The 19,558-nt window shown below is 35.9% G+C and overlaps 2 long non-coding RNA genes across 2 annotated transcripts; both read right to left on the bottom strand.

Moving 5' to 3' along the window:
* Nucleotides 1–5,157: 5,157 nt before the first annotated feature.
* LOC119260920 (uncharacterized) lies at nt 5,158–8,473 on the bottom strand. Its single transcript, XR_005128856.2, has 3 exons — nt 8,271–8,473; nt 7,089–7,449; nt 5,158–5,335 (listed from the first exon to the last, which is right to left on the bottom strand). It is a non-coding gene; the product is annotated as an uncharacterized LOC119260920 (long non-coding RNA).
* Nucleotides 8,474–10,702: 2,229 nt separating this feature from the next.
* Nucleotides 10,703–16,507, bottom strand: LOC129144786 (uncharacterized). The gene is made up of 3 exons (XR_008549392.1): nt 16,479–16,507; nt 12,150–12,299; nt 10,703–11,418 (listed from the first exon to the last, which is right to left on the bottom strand). It is a non-coding gene; the product is annotated as an uncharacterized LOC129144786 (long non-coding RNA).
* Nucleotides 16,508–19,558: the final 3,051 nt, after the last annotated feature.

Here is a 19,558-nt window from a genome sequence, read left to right as displayed (position 1 = left end):
TTGGTTATTTTGCTTAGAAGCCTCTGGTGGATAACTGCTTGTAGTTTCTACATCATTTGTGGAGAAAAAACTTTTCAAGCTACTTGAGGACATTCCCAGTGAGCATTTGGAGCGTCCTTCAGTGAGAATTCCTAAAACAAGATCCCAATCTGACCACTAAAGTTCTGAGGCGTGATGCCAAACATTTTTTTTTTTTTTTAAGGAACAAAGGGGGCTGTGAGGGGAAAAAAAATCCCTACTTACTGATTGCTTAAGAGTTACAATTTTGGTAACAAACTGCCGTCATTTTCAACTCTGTTTTTATATTTTGAGTTTGTCAATTGAATTTTTGTTAATGCACTGGTAAATTAAGTAAAATTTTAAGTTAGAACAAACACAGTATACCTAAAGACAGGATCTCCCTTTATCAAAGTCCAAAATAAAATTGTCCATAAGGGTAAAAAAAATTTATAGCTAAGCAAAGCCAGGGGGAAAAGTGACTAGTTTATCTTTTGGTAAATAAGCAAGGGAAATGAAATACAGACAGCAAGGAAGCCACATATTTGGTAAAGATAGAAACCTCAGATTTTTTTTTAAAATAAAGCAACTTCCACATTTAGCAATATAAAGTATAATTAGTTTTAGTACTTAGGAACGTTTTATTGATAAACACTACCCTTTTAGGCTTACTGAAAATACACAAGGATATAGCCACATGACAGCAGATAAATGTTTTAGGAAGAAATTAATTGTTGTATAAAGTTTGGAGAGCCAGTTTCATTTGCAATATTTTCTGTCTTAAAAATATTTGCTTCTGTTGGACCTTCCTGATGGCGCAAGGGGTTAAGTCTCAGCACTAAGAAACTATTGACAGCCACTGCAGCAGGAGTTTGATCCCAGGCCAGGGAGTTAAACCACATGGTACAGCAGACCTCTCCTGCCTTGCCTGCTGCTCTCCTTAGCAATGTATTTCAGTAGATCTTCCTGTTCTGCTCCCTACTTTGTCTCTGGTGAATACTCCCTCCCTCTCTCTCTTTCTCTCTCTCTCTCTCTCTCTCTCTCTCTCTCTCTCTCTCTCTCTCTCTCACACACACACACACACGCACGCACACACACACACAACCTCTGGCCTACACCACAGTTCTTGTATGCATAAATAAATAAAAATAAATCTCAAAAAATATATTTGCTTCAGTCATTTGGAGGGAATCTTTTTTTTTTTTTTTGTTCTGTTGAATTGTCTTTATTATCAAATGAATTATCCAAAGCCACATCACTGAGTAACTATTAGGGAAAATTGGAAATTTTTGGATAATGTGATAGTGGAGGGGAAAGAGAAAGCTTAGTCTCCCCCAGCTTCCATCAGGAAAGGGCAGAGGAGGTAAGTTATAGTTGAAGGGGATGGTGGAGGTAAAGTGGGGCATTTTGTTACCTAACTACTCCATTTATTTGAAAATGACCAATGACCATGATCAGATCCCTGTCTTTCCTCAAAGCAGCAGCAAGACTGAAGGTCTGAGCCCAGTCAAGTTCCTCTTTGGTGGAGAGAAATGGGCGAATCTCTGCTCCCTTCCCTGAGTGTGTGAGGTTCCTGTGAGAGAGGCTGGTATCTTAGGCAGGAGGACCCAAAAGCCATGTCATTAAGGTGCCTTACATAACCATCACTTTATCTTTTCATAATGTGTTATTTTCAACAGCATTGTATGGGTATTTTGTGAAAGTTAGTGAAAGTATTATGCTTTTGTTAGAGAGGGAAAGAATCTTTAGTAAAATCTTAATACATTTTCGTTAAGTGAATTCTTAAAATTTATAGAATGCAAAAGTAATGTGTTCTGTATTGGGCACTATTTTTTTAAAGATTATTATTTATTTTTGCATAGAACTGAGGTGCAGGGGTGAGAGGATTCACCAGAGACAGAGTGGGGAGCAGAATAGGCAGACTGACTGAAATACACTGCTGAGAGGAGCAGTGGGTGAGATAGGAGAGGTCTGCTGCCTCATATATGGGTCAGCTCCCTGACTGCAATGGAACGCAGGCTGCTTTGAACAATGTGGTGGTAGCGCTGAGACTTCAACCCCTAGACCACCAGGGAGGCCTGGCAATATTTTAAAACTCAAATCAGTCTTTGCCTCAGCATATGTGTGTACTATTATTCCGGGTTTATTTTCTGACAAAGCTGTGTTTCCTGGAGTTGTTCCTTATAGGAAAGTTACATTTCCTCGGCTTTTACCTTTGAAGCTTTCATATGCTGGAGAATGCTGAATCTATCCAGATGTAGGTTGAGATGTGGAATGACAAATACTTGAAAACCTGTGCCTTAGTTATCTCCACTAATAGTATCTTCTATTGTCTTCAATATTATCAAGAAAAATTTCACTTAATAATAGACTGGAGATTTCAAGGGAAACTGAATTAGGTCAATGACAGTTGTCTGAATAATAGAAAACTATTTTCAAAGAACAAAGGAAACTCTGGGATCTATAGCATAATATTATAAATTCTAATATATATATATATAATTGTTGTCTCAAAGGAGAGAAAAGAGAAAATTTGGCTAGAAGAAGAAGAAACAATAACAAAAATTGTGAAATTTATAGATTCACAAAAACTTTATAACTCCCAAACGCCTATGAAAAGTAGCCCTATAAGTCTTAATTAAGTCGAATTATTAAAAAAAAATTACCATAAAGTAAATTACAGGCGCAGATAGTTTCACTAATGAATTCTGAGAAACATTAATGAAGAAATAACCCCAAAACTATGCTAAACATTTTATGAAAAAGAGAACAAATTTCTCCCAAATTAAAATGCTAATAAAATGTCTGATTAGAGTTGCAAAATAAAGAAATTACAGACAATATCCTTTGTGAATATAGACACAAAAATAACTATCAGGGTATTAGCATAATAAAATATTCACTACACAGTCTTTATTTTAGAAATGCCGATTTGGTCTAACATCTAAAATAAATCTAAATCACCATATTAGACGGTTAAGGGAAAAAAATTTTATGATCATTTCAGTAAGTGCAGAGAAAGCATTCGAAAAGCATTTCATTTATGATTAAAGTTCTCAGCAAGCTAGGAATCAAGGGAGAATTCCTTTATCTGATAAAAGGCATATGTAAAAAATTATAGCTAACATACACCATGATAAAGTATTGATTATTTTCCTCCAGTTATTGGAGACAAGGTAAAAAATATGCGCTTATCATCTCTATTCAAAATTGATGGTAAATCGTAGTCATTGGAATAAGATCAGCAATAAAAATCTAAAGATGTAAAGATCATTTAGGAAAAAAATAAAATTTCCCTTAATTCACAGGTGTTATGGTTAATTCTGAAAATCCTAAAATATCCAAAGTGATTTAATTGCACATTGTATTTGAATGTAATGAGGGTTACAAAATAGAAGCAGTCATTACAATTTTAAAAAATGTGTAGGGTCTTTACTTTTAAGATCGCATCTGAGTTGAGAATTAAAGGTGAGAGGAGGTATTAGGCAAACAGAAATTGGGAAGATTGTTCTAGTCAGGGATAATAGCAAGTGCAAAGATCCAGCGGTAGATGCATGACCAAATATTCAACAGAGAACGCAGGGAACAGCATGGCTGGAACAGAATCAGCCATGAGTACAGAGTAAGCAAAAATCCAATCAGAGAGGTAAAGAATTGGAGGTTGGCAGTTATATAAGGCCTGTGGGTGTGTGTATATGAATATTTTAGTTTTTGCTCAGAGAAGCAGGAAACCATTGGGATTTTTTGAGCAGAAGAATGACCTAATTTATTTTTAATGAAAACAGATTACTCTGGCTACTCTGTAGAGACTAGATTGTAAGGGAACAAAGGAGGAAACAGAGACTATTTCAGCAGGCAGGGCCATAATCTGGGGTGGGAAAGATTGTATGGACCAAAGATTGTAACATTGAAGGCTGTGCGACGTGTTTATGTCCCGGACATATATTAAACTATAATCAACTTGATTTGCCGATGCATCGTATGGTTAGCATGAAAAAAAGAATGGTCATGGATGGCACTATTTGTCAAGATTTTTTGTCTTGAGCAAGTGGAAAGATTGAAGTAATATAAGAGAGAGAGAAAAATGGGAAGAATTGCTGCAGTAAAAATGACCTTGTGTAGTAAAGGGGGATTTCTGTAGCATATAGAAGGAGAGACGAGACTTAAGGAGGAGAACAGACAGTCCACTGCTGATAGGAAAGAGCACATAGTGTAATGATAAAGATCCTGGCAAATGGTACATTGCTTGAGGCTGCTTGCAAGGGTTATCTTCTGATTGCTTCTGTTTTCTCAGTGAAATAGAAAGCAAGGTAATAGCAGCTAATCTTCTCTTTACCTTTTAAAATTAGAAATCTACTTACCCTTTGGCCCAGAAATCCCACTTTTTGGTATCTATCCTATAGAAATAAAACACTTCTGTCCGAGCCTGCGGACTGGTCAACGAGGTTCTCGAGGGGAGAGCAGCGACCTGAAGAACAGGGGTACACCACGGAGGGAGACTCGTGCACTCTTTGTTCAGCTATCGCAGGTCTCGTTTACTTTATAGCTGGGGACCGGAAGCGGAAGAAGCAGGCCAAAGCCGTCATGCGCACTGGGCCAAAAGAAGCACAGCCAATCACGGAAAGGGGGAGTATCCTGATGCCACGAGGTTAGGCGCCAACACACTTCCATAGAAAGACATAGGTAGCATTATTTATAGTGACCTAAAAATCATCTTTAATGTCTACTATTCTTAAGTAAATATTTTTTCCATATTAGGAAACATTTATTTCCCATAAGGAAACATTTTAGTATATTTTGGGTCATCCATTCATTGAATGTTTTTCTTATTTTGGTAATAAGTTAAATACATATATTTTTTATTTATTTGGAAGGATAGCCAAGTGATAATTTTAAGTAGACAAAATAATGATGTACTGAGCATACTCTTGATATTTTTACTAAACAAAAACAAACCTTACATGCATGACCATATATTTATTCACGTATATATGTAAAGATATATATGTATAACAATTTTAATGAGGGAGTAGAATGGAGAAGAATTCGTGGGAGATTTAGACTTTTTTGTTTTTTATATTCTTGTGAATATAAACACAAGATAACAAACATATTGCTTTTTCTTATAAAAAATGAACATATTGTGATGTAAACATTTTTAATGGAATAGAGTTTACATATATAAATTAAAATCATGTGTAGTACTCTCCAAATCAGTCTTCTGTCCAGATTCCCTCGGTTATCATTTTAGTATTTGGTGAGTCCGGGCTGAATTCGTCACACTCTTGCTGTCAACAGCTGTCCCTAGGACTGTTCAAAAGAGGACGACCTTCACCTGCTGTGAAAAGGGCAAGACAAAACTTCTGGTGTTTCTTTCAGCTCAGAGTAATTTTTGGTTTGTGCTGGTCTGTGCAATGCAAGGGTTTGAAAGGCAGCTCTCTTGCCCCCAGACAGGACAACTCAGCAATAGCTACACTCCAGAGACCCCTGGGGAATCAAGTTGCACCTATTCTTGAGGGGCAGGGAACTTTGCTGAAATTGCATTCTTGTTTGGCTTTCCCCCTTCCTGTCCTGTGGCTCCCACTCCCTTACTGGTTTTTCCTGGGAGTACTTTCTTCATAAATCACTCACCCATAGATTTGTGTATCTGAGCCTGTTTTAGGGAAACTCAATCTAAGAAAGTCACACTAAAAAAAAAAATAAAAAAATAAAGGAAGGAAAAGCTGTAAATTCCTATCTTGTCATAACTGATAAGATTGTTAGGTGACAGACAACCAATTAAACTGTTTCAAAGGGGATTCAGGACTATTAATGTTCTTATGTTTTGCTTACTTTATACCAATGATTCTCATGGTTAAAATTCAAAACTCTATTTGAAAATTGAGTCAATAACGAGTATGTTTAATACAAAGCACAACAAAACAAAAACAAACAGACAATTATAAATCAGAGACATCCTGGGCCTCCCTGGTGGCGCAAGGGGTTGAGTACCGCACTATGAAGCAATCCGAAAAAGCCTCTACCACAGGAGTTCCATTCCCAGCCCGCCAGGAAGCAACCCACATGGCGAAGCAGACCACTTCTGTCTCGTCCGCTGCTCCCCTCAGCAGTGTGTTTTAATCAGTCTGCCTGTTCTGTTCCCCACACTGTCTCTGGTGAATCTTCTCACCGGCCCCCTACCCCACATCTCTGGCCTGTGCCCCAGCTCTTGTATGCATAAATAAAAAAAATCATTTAAAAAAAATCAGAGACATCCTGCAGGGGAGGAGGAGGGAGAGGGATCAGAGAGAGTGAGGAAGGAACACAGGAGGCTGTGGTGATGGTGCACAGATGCATTGGTGAAGCAATTTCTGTGGGGACTACATCTGAGGGGCAGAAGCAAACATTGTTTAAAAATGAACAATGGGGCCTCCCCGGTGGCTCAGCGGTTGAATGCTGGGTTGCAAAGCTGCCCGCGGCCTCTGCGGCGCCGGTTCGATCCCCGGCTGCTCCCCGGCCACCGGAGGAGGGTCCCACATGGTGCGCAGACCTCTCCTGCCGCCCGCTGCTCCCCTCAGCAGTGTACTTCGGGCCTTCTGCCTGCTCTGTTCCCCGCTCTGGCTCTGGTGAATTCTCTCACCCTCCCTCGCTTCTGACTGTACCCAGTGCATGTATAAACAAACAAACAAACAAATAAATAAATAAATAAAAAAAACATGCCTCTATAAAAAAAAAAAATAAAAATGAACAATGACTTAAAAACTAAATAAATAAATAAATAAATAAATAAATAAATAAATAAATAAATAAATAAATAAATAAAAAAGAATGAATATGTTTAGGACATAGCCATGATCTATCAGCTTTTTTTCAAATCAAGTGATACTTGTTACCACTTACTTCATGTTAGAAATTACCACAGATTTCATCCTAGAAATCTTCTCTGGTGGCACTTATTTCTATCCTAGCTAATTTCTTAAACTCAGTTTGCTTTTTCCACTCTGGCCTAGGTCCTTTGTCATAGTGGCTTTGTCTCACCTTACACCCACATAGAACAAGGATAGCCAAAGGCATTAGATGCCAGTTACTAACCACCGGTTCCCAATTCTTACCCATTGTTTCTTGGTGTAGCTTTGCCTGGATTCTTGGCAGTCTTGGCTTTGAGTCTCAGGTTTCTTTGGTTTTACAGCACATTTGGACACATTTCTCCAAGCTGACCTTTGGCATCACTTCTTGGAACACTAGTGGTGTTTGTGCTAAGGCATCCTGCATCACAGATGCAAGCAAGAGGCACATCTACCTTCTGAGGCAGCCTCTCAAATCCAGTCAGCTGGGCTGGGCCTAGCCAAGACTTTTTCAGAGAGGAGGATTATAGGAGAGTTGATGTTCTTGATGTTTCCAAATGTCATTGCTTAACCAGTATTCTGAAGATGGAGTTTCATGAATCTTGGGCTCTTGCCTATGGATACAAATCTAAAATACATTACTCTCATTTTTAGTTGCTTGCTTCCTGAATCTTGAAAATACCTATAATCTATTTGAATTTGTTCTAATCTTCCTCCTGATCTTGATTTCAAGGTATATTCATTGATAGAGTTAGTAGGTAAAGCCACCAATAAATTATTTTTAAGCTCTAAATTGTACTTTCAAAATTTTTGTGACAAAGACTTTGCAATCAATTCTATGAACATTACCAAGAGAATAACAAATAGCACCAGCCATAAGGTAGTTTATAGTCTATGTAAAGAATATAATATCTGGCTTTTAAATAAAAAAGTCAGTGTTTTCTCTGAGATTCAGAAATATATCTATTTGATGAATGAATAAATGAATGAATTCATGTCAGTTTTTGCTCAAATTTTGCCTATCATCTAGAGCTCTTTCTTTAGTTCCTATGCCTGCATAAATTCCAACTAATATTCAAAATCACCTCACATTCCTATCAAGGAAACCAGATGGGTTAGAGTTGAGATATGAGTTAGGTCTAATTTATAATTTAAAAGAACATACTTAATCAGAAAATTTATTTTTTTCCTATATTCTTTTGAGGTTGAAGAGTTTCTTTGGGGATGGCTATCAGTACCTGGTCCAAGGTGTTAAACAGATATATAATTTAGCATATTTAAGTTAGAATGCATACCATAGAAGGCTACCAAGAGAGAGATCAGAGTGGAAAAGTAGGTCTCGTGCCTAGTTTGGAAATCAGTTGTTGTCTGACTGCCCTAAAAGCATGTGCAGATTTGGGGACATGAAGAGTCCTTTATGTGGACTGGAAGAGCTGCAGTCTAAAGTACCTTGGGCTGTGGCAGGTGTAGTCAATTATCCTTCAAAATTCATACTTAAAAGTGATTTCCCAAGAAAGCACACATTCTCCAACTTTCCTCATCATTAGGTATTACCACTTGACTCAGCTGTATTGTTTGAAATATGACAGCAGATGCTCCTTCCAGGCTTGGTTCATACATGCCCATGGTGTCCCTCCATGCTCCCCCTTCCTGCTGCCTGTGGACCAAGAAAAGAAAATCCCATATTTTTGATCTCTGTCTCACCTAGACCATCTCTAGAGATTGAATCATTGAGATAGAGATTGAGGCAGTGATTAGTTCACAATGAAGGATCCTGTGTGGGAAACAAAGGAAATGTAGGGAAAATCTGTTAGTTCCTGTCATGTTTTTTTGCAGGAAGAAGGAGCATGAGATAAAAGACTTACTGTGCTCTCAGGTCTATAGGGGTAGTTTTAGGATAAGATACTCAAATAATCTCAGGTCTTTGCACCTTTACAAACACAGATAGCTTTGACTGAATTAGCTTTGTAAGATGAAGGGATTGCTTTGAAGTTATGAGAAGTGCTTTTCCTTTACCAATTAACTAAGTTAATTGACTTGTTGGTGATGACAATTTTAGTTAACTGAAAATGTTAGAAATTAACTAGAAGTCTTCTTTCCTTTGTTAGGAAAAAAATAATTATGTGTTATTTCTGTGTTTGTAATTTAACTATATAACTGAAGCCAACAACTATAGGGTTGGCATCATTCACTCAGAGAAATATAATATTAATATCTTGGGTCTGGGCCTTCAGTTTGACTCTGAATAATAACTTTAATAAAAATTCCTTTTACTGAAGTTTGAAATCACTTCATAGCAGTGACTATTTCAGTGGACCTGCCTAAAATAGGGAGTGGGGGGTCTCTCCCAGAAAACTTTGGAAGCACATGCTGGAGAAGGCAGAACTTTCATCGCTCTGGGTCTCTGAATGACAATATGGGAGATGACTGCCCTCCTCACCCCCCTCCACACCTCTTATACCATCTAGAAATGTCTCATCTTATACCATCTAGCACTTCTATTGTTTTTGAATCTTATACAGTTTTGAGTCAACTTGTTATAATTATTGTGAGTTTACTGTTACTAGTACAGATGCCCAACCCATCCTGCTATGGAAACTTACCTGCTTCCAATTGACTTTGATATAGTGAAACATCACAAAGGTTACTAATACATTGTGTTACTGTAAGGGATAAGAGAATTTATATTGCAAATAAAAAGGAACAGAGGTTCCTGTGAGATAATCAAATTAGCAGTTATGGTGAAAGTAGTATTTGGAGTAGCAGAGCACAGAGAGGGATTATTGTCCATACTGACAATGGCCCTTGTTGCTGAGGCAGTGGGGAAAGTCAAGGCATTTGAATTCCTGAATGAGCAAATAGGAAGTTGAAATAGATGTCTTCGAAAATATATTATTAGATTCTTTATTAACACTTAAACATCTTAATTAGTTTATGCACTTATTAATTTTTATTGGATTCTTTTAAGTTATCATAAGGGTCTATAATTTTCCACTCAAAATGTGTCAATGTTCACTGGTTTTGAAATCTGAGAGAAAAGATTACTTTTAGTATTATAGTCACAATATTTTATTTAATTAAATGCTCTGGTAAAAATGTACAGAGAACTTTAATGACAGCTTAATTTTGGCAATGATATCATTGACAATTTATTGCTGAAGCTATTTTTTTTGAAATAATAGCTGACTCTTTAAGTATCTACTTTTGCTGGGATAATAGAACTATAAAAGAGGTAAAACCTATCTCTGGTTTCACTCCATAAACTTTAAAAGAAGTATTTCCAGGATAAGGATTTAAAGAAAACCAAGCTCTTTATGTGTAGTTCAGACTCCATTGGGCACTTTTCACAGATGTTTTCTAGGTTTATATTAGTCCAGCAATAAAATTTGTTATTGATGCCTGATAAGTGACCTATTTTTGAGTTCTTCCTTCAGTCGCATGAATAATCTATTGTCATTATGCTTTTCATGTAAGAATGCTTTATGTGAGGCAGAATAATGTATGATTCACTAGAAGTGTCTCAATTGAAATTTACTAATATTTAGGAGGTTGCAAGGAAATTTAAAATAACTGTTTCACATACTTAAATTAATACTATGAAGATCTTGATTTTCTGATGATGATGGAGGAGGTGTTGAATGTTCCAAAACAGGATTGCATCAGCTATTAGTTTACTCTTCATTTGTTATGTAAGTTTCATGAAATTGTATTATAATAAAGAATGTGTCAATTCTATTTTCTAATAGAAAATACACTTTCCCTATGAATGTGTGGCTATTAGTCCTTCTTCTTAATATTTAATGGTACTCAGATGTCATTGATAAAATGACAACATAATGGATGTAAAATTGAGTTAGTTACAAATCTCATAGCTTCTTTAATTGACCATGGGATGATAGCTTTTAGCTGAACATCATTCACAGAAATTTCAGTCATATAGAATTTCCTTATATCAGCTTGGTTCTTGCCATGAAAAAACACTTGCCAATAGTACAATCTTATGTCTACAAAGCAACAAATTGTATTTTAATGATAGTAGTGGCTAGTACATGGTTTGGTTGTTATTTTTGATATGAGTTTCTCATTTTAAACCTATTTTGACCCCAAGTTCAAAATTCTCTCTTATATAAAGGGTTAAATCCTATTGCATCTATTAGGGTTTATGTCCTATGGCCATACAGAATGTTCTTTGGAAAATTTTAAATCATCCTGGAATCTAATGAACTCAGCGCATTCAAGCCAATTAATGGTCAGAACTTTGGTTTGGTTTGCAAAAGATAACAAGTGAAAGTCAAGGCTATAATTCTTGATATCACCCCATTCCCTAGATCTAATGTTGGCAAAAATCTTGTCTGCTGTATTTCACATCAAACTAAAAGCACATGGGGGTTCTTAGAGAGTTCATTTCATGTTGTTGTTCAATAATCCATGTAGAATGTCTTTGAAATTCTGAAGAACATTGTGATGGCTCTTCATTCAAATTAAAAGTTACTTGCTTTTGTAATCAGTGCCTCTCTTCCATGCTTAAATATCTCCTGAGCATTATCGTCAAGGTCTGGACCTTTAATATTGTCTTGGTCCCAATAGTTGTAATAACCTTTTCAAGACAAAGGAAATAAATAATTCATAAACTGAAAAATAGTTCTCTGAACAATGGAGTTAATAACATATTTGAATAGATATTAGGAATCGACAGACCACATTCCATTTTAAGGTCTTATTATAGCACATAGATATTAATATACATTAAATGATTCAGAACAGTCATAGTTATTTAAACTTAGGGCTATAACCTTTCCAAGAAGGCTATTTCCCCCCTACTAAGATCCTTCTGGAAGTTTTGGCTCTAAAACTACTAGGAATATATCTGTTTAATCATTGTGCATATTGATTAGCAAATTCTCTGAATTTTTATTAAGATTAAAATGGATAATTGAAGCATCACATTATGGTATCTTCTGTCTAGCATTATTTAAAATGTATGCAATATGTTTGGGATTAAGAAAAAGATTCTAAAATGCAGTCATATATTCTATTTTCCTTTAAGCTGTGAATTATTTTTAAATTACATAAGGAAAAACTGATCAATAGAATTCAAATTAATACATCTTTTCATCAGATTTCAAATTATTACTAGCAATTAACTTAGAGAACTTTATTATCATAATGTGACTGCTACATTGGTTGCCCCTTTTCATCAAGCAGAATACTTATGCCAGAAAAAACAAACCAGGCATTCAAAGCACAAAACTCTAATGTCATTCATGTACAGAGTATTTTAGAGTACTACAGGCAATTTTCCAACATTACAATCCCACCATTTCTTACCAGAGATCAAGATTTTCTAAGAGCAAAGTGTTCCCAGTTATAAGATGATGTGTTTGGATACACAGGAATAAGGGTGATCTATGCCTTTTTCTCATTTCTAGATTTTGACTTTTTCTGATTATTTTTGTTGTCTTTATTATCATTTTCAACCTGTAATAAAACAATGTAATATTGTTGATTTGTTGAATATTTTCAATTAGCATGATATGGAAAGAGTCTCATGACTGATCATCAGAATGTATTATAGGGCTTAGGGCTAAAAAATGTAATGCCTCGTTTTCATCCTCAAAATTTTTGTTGACTTTTCTGGGATCAGATAGAACATCTGCAATTTTAAGAAGCTGTACCATCAAGGTTGAGGGCTATTGGATTAAATAATCTGGACTATGGATAATTAAGAACAGTAAGAGATACAGTTCCACATTTTTATAAAAATGAAAATTTTACATATTCAAATAACTTTTAAAAAATGCATTCATATTTTTTAATTAAATGGCCGTTACCATGTATTTTTTTATATATATATATATTATTTTATATATTTTTTACAATCAAGAACTAAACAGCATTACTAAGCAAAGTAACTCAGAAGGTAAAAGATATATGTGGGATGATTTCACTTACATGTAGAATATAGAGAAACCAAACAAAGAGAAAACTTGCAATCTGACCACAGATCTGAGGCATTCAACAAGGGAGGGGATGAAGGAGGGTAAAACAGGGGAGGGAAAATGTAGGGTAAGTGAAAAATGTCAGGCTTTTCTGCCCTCCCGCCATCAGGATAGATGATGGATCCTTGCGGTCCTGAATGCATGCCTGATGGCGGGCACTTGGAATAGGGTGTGGGCATAGGTAGATGGGATTCACCTGGGCTAAGACTGGGCTTTTAAGGGCGGCGTCATGAGGACACCAGCAGAAGCCGAAAGAGAAGCCGAGAAAGAAGCAGCAGAAGCCGAGAGAGAAGCAGAGCCATGAGAAGAGCAGAGAGAATGTGAGAGAATGCAGGAGAGCCCAGAGTGAAGACTTGCTGGGGGCTGGGAGGCCTGCCAGCCTACCAGCCTCCCAGCGCTGCTGCCTGCCGTGTACCTGGTAATACCAATAAAACCCTGCAAAACCACTGAGGACTCTGACTCTTCCTTTACCCGGTCTGCATGGAAAGAGAAAATCTGCTCTGTGTCCATCCTGACCCTACAGAAGACTACAGGACTTTGGGGATGTTCTATGGTGATGGGAAAACTATGGGGACTACACTTGAGAGGAGCAGTCATATACTGTATGAAAGTGAGCAATGATGTAAGAAAATAAATTTAATTAGAGGTTAAAAAAATGAAAGTTTTATTAGCATTAAAAATATTTAAAAAACTTAATTACATATGTTTATATATTCATTGCAGGAGAAAACCCTATATGAAACTAAGGAGTAAATTAAGTTTGCCAGATGAGGGGATCACCATCCTTCAATTCCAAGAGGTAACAAGGAGGGAATCTAACACACGTTTTTGACAGGTTGGAACATGATCTCATCAGGAAGACATGTTCCTATAGCACCAAAGCCCAACAGAAATAGTCTTGCGTGGTTAACCATTCTATAAGGTGATTCAGGGGGGAGCTTTTGGTAATATGTAGGAAAGAGCTTAGGGATTTCATTTAATGACCACAATTAATGTTGTTAAGCAGGTTTTACATTAATTACATTTATTAGTATAACTTTGGTCTGAAGGAAATGAGATACATACAACAAGAATATTAAGTAGCTTAGTATTCCATATGTTTCAGGCCCTAATATATACTAAATGTTTTATCTGAATCTGTTTATCTGTTAAGCAATAGATGGCAGAGAATTCTAATATAATAGTTAAATGGTCAGTACAGTATAAAACATGCTGTCTCGTGTTAAACAAGTTGAACTCTAAAAGAAAACTTGTGGTTCATTCTCCATTTTCAATTGATCCAGTTTGAGTAACAGGAGCAGAGACCATGACACCACTATAGGCTTTTAGAATAAAAGGGGAAAATTGTGGGGATGAGGAGGTTGCATGTGGCACAATTAAACTATGATAACCAATGGTTAGGAGAAGATTCTAAAGCAGGTTGGTGGTAGTAAGCAATCAAATAAAGAGAGAAACATTACTTTTCATGGAAACACTTTAGGATAGCATCTTCCAGAGGGATAATTTTTTTCTTACAAGACTTTTAAAGAAGAGTCAATCCAGCCTGAGACCAATCTTCTAACAGAGAAGTGACTAACAAGGACCAAAGAGTCAGGGGCTGAATTCTCACTGGAAAAAAGGCCCAGCTATGTTAATGCTGCAGCTAATGGTGACAATGATGATGATGATGATGATGATGAAGATGGAGGATGATATTTACTATGTGTCAGGCAGAATTCCAAGCATTCTCCTATGCAACTCATTTAATCTTCATAACCAGCCTGGAATAGGTACACTATTGTCCCCATTTCAGAGATGAAGAACTGAGACATAAGAGTTCATTACTTTATCATTTAATAAATATTAAAAAGGTGTGAGGGAACATCAAAAAATACTTATGAAAAGCCAACTAAAAAGATAGAAAAGATAGGTGATGCTCTTGTGTACATTTCATTTTGTCCTAAAATTTTATTCATTCAAAAATAATTGAGTCCCCATTATATGTTGGAATCTATGCTTAACTTCAGGTACACAAAATGTGAACAATTCAGACTTAATTCCTAGTATTTCTGAAATTTGTGATAATATTAGGGAGACATGTAATTTCACATATAGTATTTTTTACTGTTATTAATTGCTAAATTGAAGAATGAGCTAGTGTCACTAGACTTGACATCAGGGTTTTGTTTAATATTTAGAGAATTGTCAGGTAGAGAGATCTCAGTATTGGTAATGAGAATTCTATTTGATGGTTTGGCACTGTGGATCAAAATTTATTTTACTTTTAGTGTTGTAATTCTGTTAAGTTTCCACCATGAAACCCAATGGGTAGGGCCATACTCACAAACAATAACAACTTACCACTAGTGACCTCCAAGTAGGAAGGACAAAGTATAGAAAACACTTAAAAGCTGTTTTAGAGTTTACCCCAAAATACACCCACATACACACATGACAGGATAGGTCTAAATAGGTTGAGAAGTCTGGCAAGTTTTAACAACTAACTATTTTTAAAGAGACTTTGCCCTTATCCCTCTTGATGTTTTTCTAGTTTTAATTTTTAAATATATGTCTTGTGGTTTCTTGATATCAACGTTTTCACAGAAGAAAATTTATTTTTTTTCCTTTATTTTAAGCAAATATTGATGATTTCCCATAATTTTGCCCTCAGATTTTTTTTTCTAAGTGTAGAGTTGCCAGATAAAATTCAAGATGGTCAGTAAAGTTTGAATTTCATGTAAACAGTGAGTTCATTTTTGAGAACTTCATCTCTTAATCATTGGTTTGGGATTTCAGTCATCTTTTTAGGTCTTTATCTAAGAAATCTTATCAGTATGTCTATTGCCTCTGAAATTTGCCTTCCTAAAATCCAAGTTACACGTGTGACTTCCTGCATGTTTGCTTTACTAACTTCTGGAATTTCTGTGGCCCAGACGCTCAATATGTGCTACAGGGACAGGCAGCGTTAGTATCACCTTGGCGCTCACAACAAATACTCACATTTATGCTAGGTAAACTGAGTCAGAATGGGTATATTCAAAAGAACTTCAGATACTTCACAGCTACATTGAATTAGAGAAGCAATGTTTTAAGGCGACAGGGTAACATCACTTTCTCCAGAGTTCTCATTTCTACCTCTTTAACCAAGTCTTCCTTAATAATCAGATTGACTTCTGGTGGAAAAATTACTTAAAGGCAAAATAAAGACTTTTTAGATCATTTGTTTTAGTTGAAAATATTAAGAGAAGGCTAACATTGGGCCTCCCCGGTGGTACAGCTGTTGAGTGCTGGGTTGCGAAGCTGCCCGCAGCCTCTGCAGCGCCGGTTCAATCCCAGGCCGCTGGACTAGGGTCCCACATGGCGCGCAGAACTCTCCTGCCGCCCGCTGCTCCCCTCAGCAATGTACTTCATCAGTCTGCCTGTTCTGTTCCCCACTCTGGCTCTGGTGAATTCTGTCACCCTCCCGCTCTTGTGACTGTACCCAGTGCTTGTATGAATAAATAAATAAATCTTTTTTTAAAAAAAAAGAGCAAGCTAACATTTACGTGAATATCACTATGTGCATGATTCAACTCTGAATTTATTTACTCTTCCTGATATCACAGGCATGTAAATACGTTATGATAGTTTTTATTTTACAGATGAGAATTTGAGGCCAATGTGGAGATTAATCACTTACCTAACTTCACAGGGGCCTGAGGAACCAAGTTCCAAATTAAACCTATTTGATTCTAAAATCTATGCTTTATGTGATGATATCATAAAGATATTTGTTTGTTCTTAAATGACACTTTGAACAGATTTCAGGAAGCTGAAAATTCCCCCCACCATTATATTTGTGTTCTTTTCCAAGTCTGCTCTCTGATTCTTTTGAGCTGCTGCCTCTGACACCTGTTAATATTCCTGCCCACACCCACCCCTTTCACACTAAACATCCTCTGTAAGGGAAATCCAAACACTCTTGCTCTCTGTCTATTGCTTTATTTGTGAGTTGCTTGTCATAAACTTTTCCATAACATACTACCTCACCCTTAATCCTTCCGGCTTCTGACCACCCCTTTTTTCTGCCTTGTCTTGATCTTTAAATCTGCTATTCAGTATTGTTTTCCTTTCAAATAAGATCCAGATTCTTCTAGAATTTATAAGGCATTTAACTCTCTTGGTAGATACTATTCTTGATAGGACTAGCCCTGGAAACCACCTCTAGGCACAATCCAAGAGTCCACATTCTACAAGACTCCCTTTCAGTAGCTAAGCCATTAACCTTCTCTGTAACATTTTCCCTTGTTCTCTATTATTTTACCTTCTGAGATGTTTTCTTTAATGCCACAAAAAGCAGAATATAGATTTAGAGAAGAAATTTCTATCTTTGTGATATGTAGAGTTCATCTAGTTCTTCCAAATTTTTATTAAAACAAACTTTTCATTGTTATGGTCATGTTTTCAAATGATAACTCTTAAGGGTTTACTGCATTGAATTATACTCCAAATGTTGGTGTGGACTTTGAGCACACAGGAGTCTCTCTGAAGTTCTTGACGATGCATCCTTTTTTTCTGCAGCCCTTGTTTACCCTGTTTCATTGTAATGACTGATGTCCTTCATTATATCCAATTTTTTAGGTTTATCTGATAATGATTTTCCTCCCCCATGACTTTGATTTTAAAATTAGTAAAAACCTGGAAGATTTCTAGATAATTCTGGATAATGTATTTTAGAGCCATTAATCTAGTAGAATGTTTCCTGATGCTGCAACCAGATCCTTTTCTGTACCCCTACTTATTTAGCTGACTTATTTTTCCCATCTTCTACCAAAAAAAATGCTCCAACTCTAAAATAGGGTAAGATGCTATCAATAAATGATTTTGTTTTCTGCTTATGTATTTATAATTTATAGCGTTTATCCCAAGTTTCTTCTATTTCTATCATTTATTCCCATTCAACATTTTAAGTAAGTGATTGTGATCCAGAAGATTCATTCATTTATTTATTCATCTTCAAGCTACATTTATTGACTGAACTTTGTTTCAGGTACAGTGCTAGGCCAGTAAATTGTGTGAGTCCCAGTTGACTCTCTATGGAGAGGATGGTATTTATTTCAGAATGAGAGAACAATCACTGATTGTCCAGGTAAGTTATACAAATGGCAATCTCCATTCTCCTATTTCTTCTTTGTAGATTCATTAACTAAGTTCTTTATGTTTCCAAATTCTAGAAGACCTTTCTGTCTTTTCAAAGAAATAGGGCATATTGCTTTCTTTACAGAAATTATACATCTCTTCCCAAAGGATCCCTCCAATGGATTAAATTTCTCTCTTCTTCCCTTCTTCCTTTGTGTAATATTCTTCTATTCATTGTACTTGATCTGGTTTGATTCCCTTCTGCTCTCTCATAACCTCTTGCCGTTCCATTTCTTATTTAGGCTGTTTATTTATGTTACCCAGGAACTAATTTTCTCTTTTACTATAACAATGGACAATGGGTTACTTTTGATCTCTTAATTTCATTAATAGAAAAATTAATTTTATCAGTTGCAACTACCAATATATTTTGTGATTCTTTGTAGAAAGAAAACTAACATTGTCTTTATACTAACTGTCCCTTTGCCCAAGCCTTCGGATAACTATATGAATAAACAAGTAGGATGTGGAACTGTTTCAGGCTACTCTATGCATTCTCACCTTCTGAGCTTCCTGTATGAATTTGATGATAACTTACCACTAGTATGGTAGTTTTAAAACCATCAAATATTAAATACAACCAACAAAAGAGGGAATTAATTAGCCTTTAAAAATACCAATTCTTCCCTCTTCTTTTACTCATTCTACTTTTCTGGAACCTGTTGCACCAGCTCCTTGTTGACCTAAATTCCTTCCAACTCTTAAATGTTACTTCCTAGTATATGGTGCATATTTATGAACCACTTAAGCTACTATGTAGCTGAAAATTACATATTCTCAATTGAGGATTGATAATATTAAAAGGGAATTTTCACATAATACAGAGGTGGCAGGGAACATGTTAAACAGAGACAAGTTTACTGTGATATTGTTTCAGAAGTGGAAAATAATCCTCTATAAAGCCTGAAATAAGATTATCAATGCATAAAGTAAACTAGAAATGTTCCTATATTTTTTTAGTGGGAAGTTGAGTCTTCACTTTATGCGCCCTTTGTAATTTGTAACGTATGAATTTTTAAAGTTATGTGTTTTGAATACAAGACGATGGTAGATGGTAGCCCCAGAGTGTCTGTATCAGATAAAATTTATTTTGAGCATTCATAAAGGCCAAGCATGTGCACTAACTGGATTCTGCAAGATGCATTTCATTCACAAAATTTTTTTGTTCATAATCCCCCGCGGACAGCTCTTTTTTTTTTAATATGAAAAAAAACGGAAATTACAAAATACCTACATTTAAATAAGATTAAGAATATAACACAAACCGAAGTTGGCAAAATAACTTTTTTCATCAATTGTGGTCTCAAAGAACTGGACTGAATTTACAATTCTCTGAATCTTTTGTGACTTAATTTAAAATCTTTTCTTTATTTTAAATGAAGTATATTTCTTATGACGTGAAAGGAGTTGTTGAGGATGGAAAATTCTGAGGCATAAGCATTATGGTTTTCACAAAATTGGAAGGGTTTTAAAATTGGCCTAATGGGGACCTACATGTTTGATTGGTACTGTTGGATGCATGAAATGCCATTCTAAACTGAAGGCAAAAGTTCAATGGTTCAAAAACGTGTTTTGAGCTTT

The sequence above is a fragment of the Talpa occidentalis genome, unplaced genomic scaffold, assembly GCF_014898055.3.
Source record: "Talpa occidentalis isolate TD23 unplaced genomic scaffold, MPIMG_talOcc4v2.1 talOcc4.6, whole genome shotgun sequence".
In the NCBI taxonomy this organism is placed as follows: Eukaryota; Metazoa; Chordata; class Mammalia; order Eulipotyphla; family Talpidae; genus Talpa; species Talpa occidentalis.
Note: the sequence above shows the minus strand (reverse complement) of the source record. Positions and strands in the feature narration are given on the sequence as shown.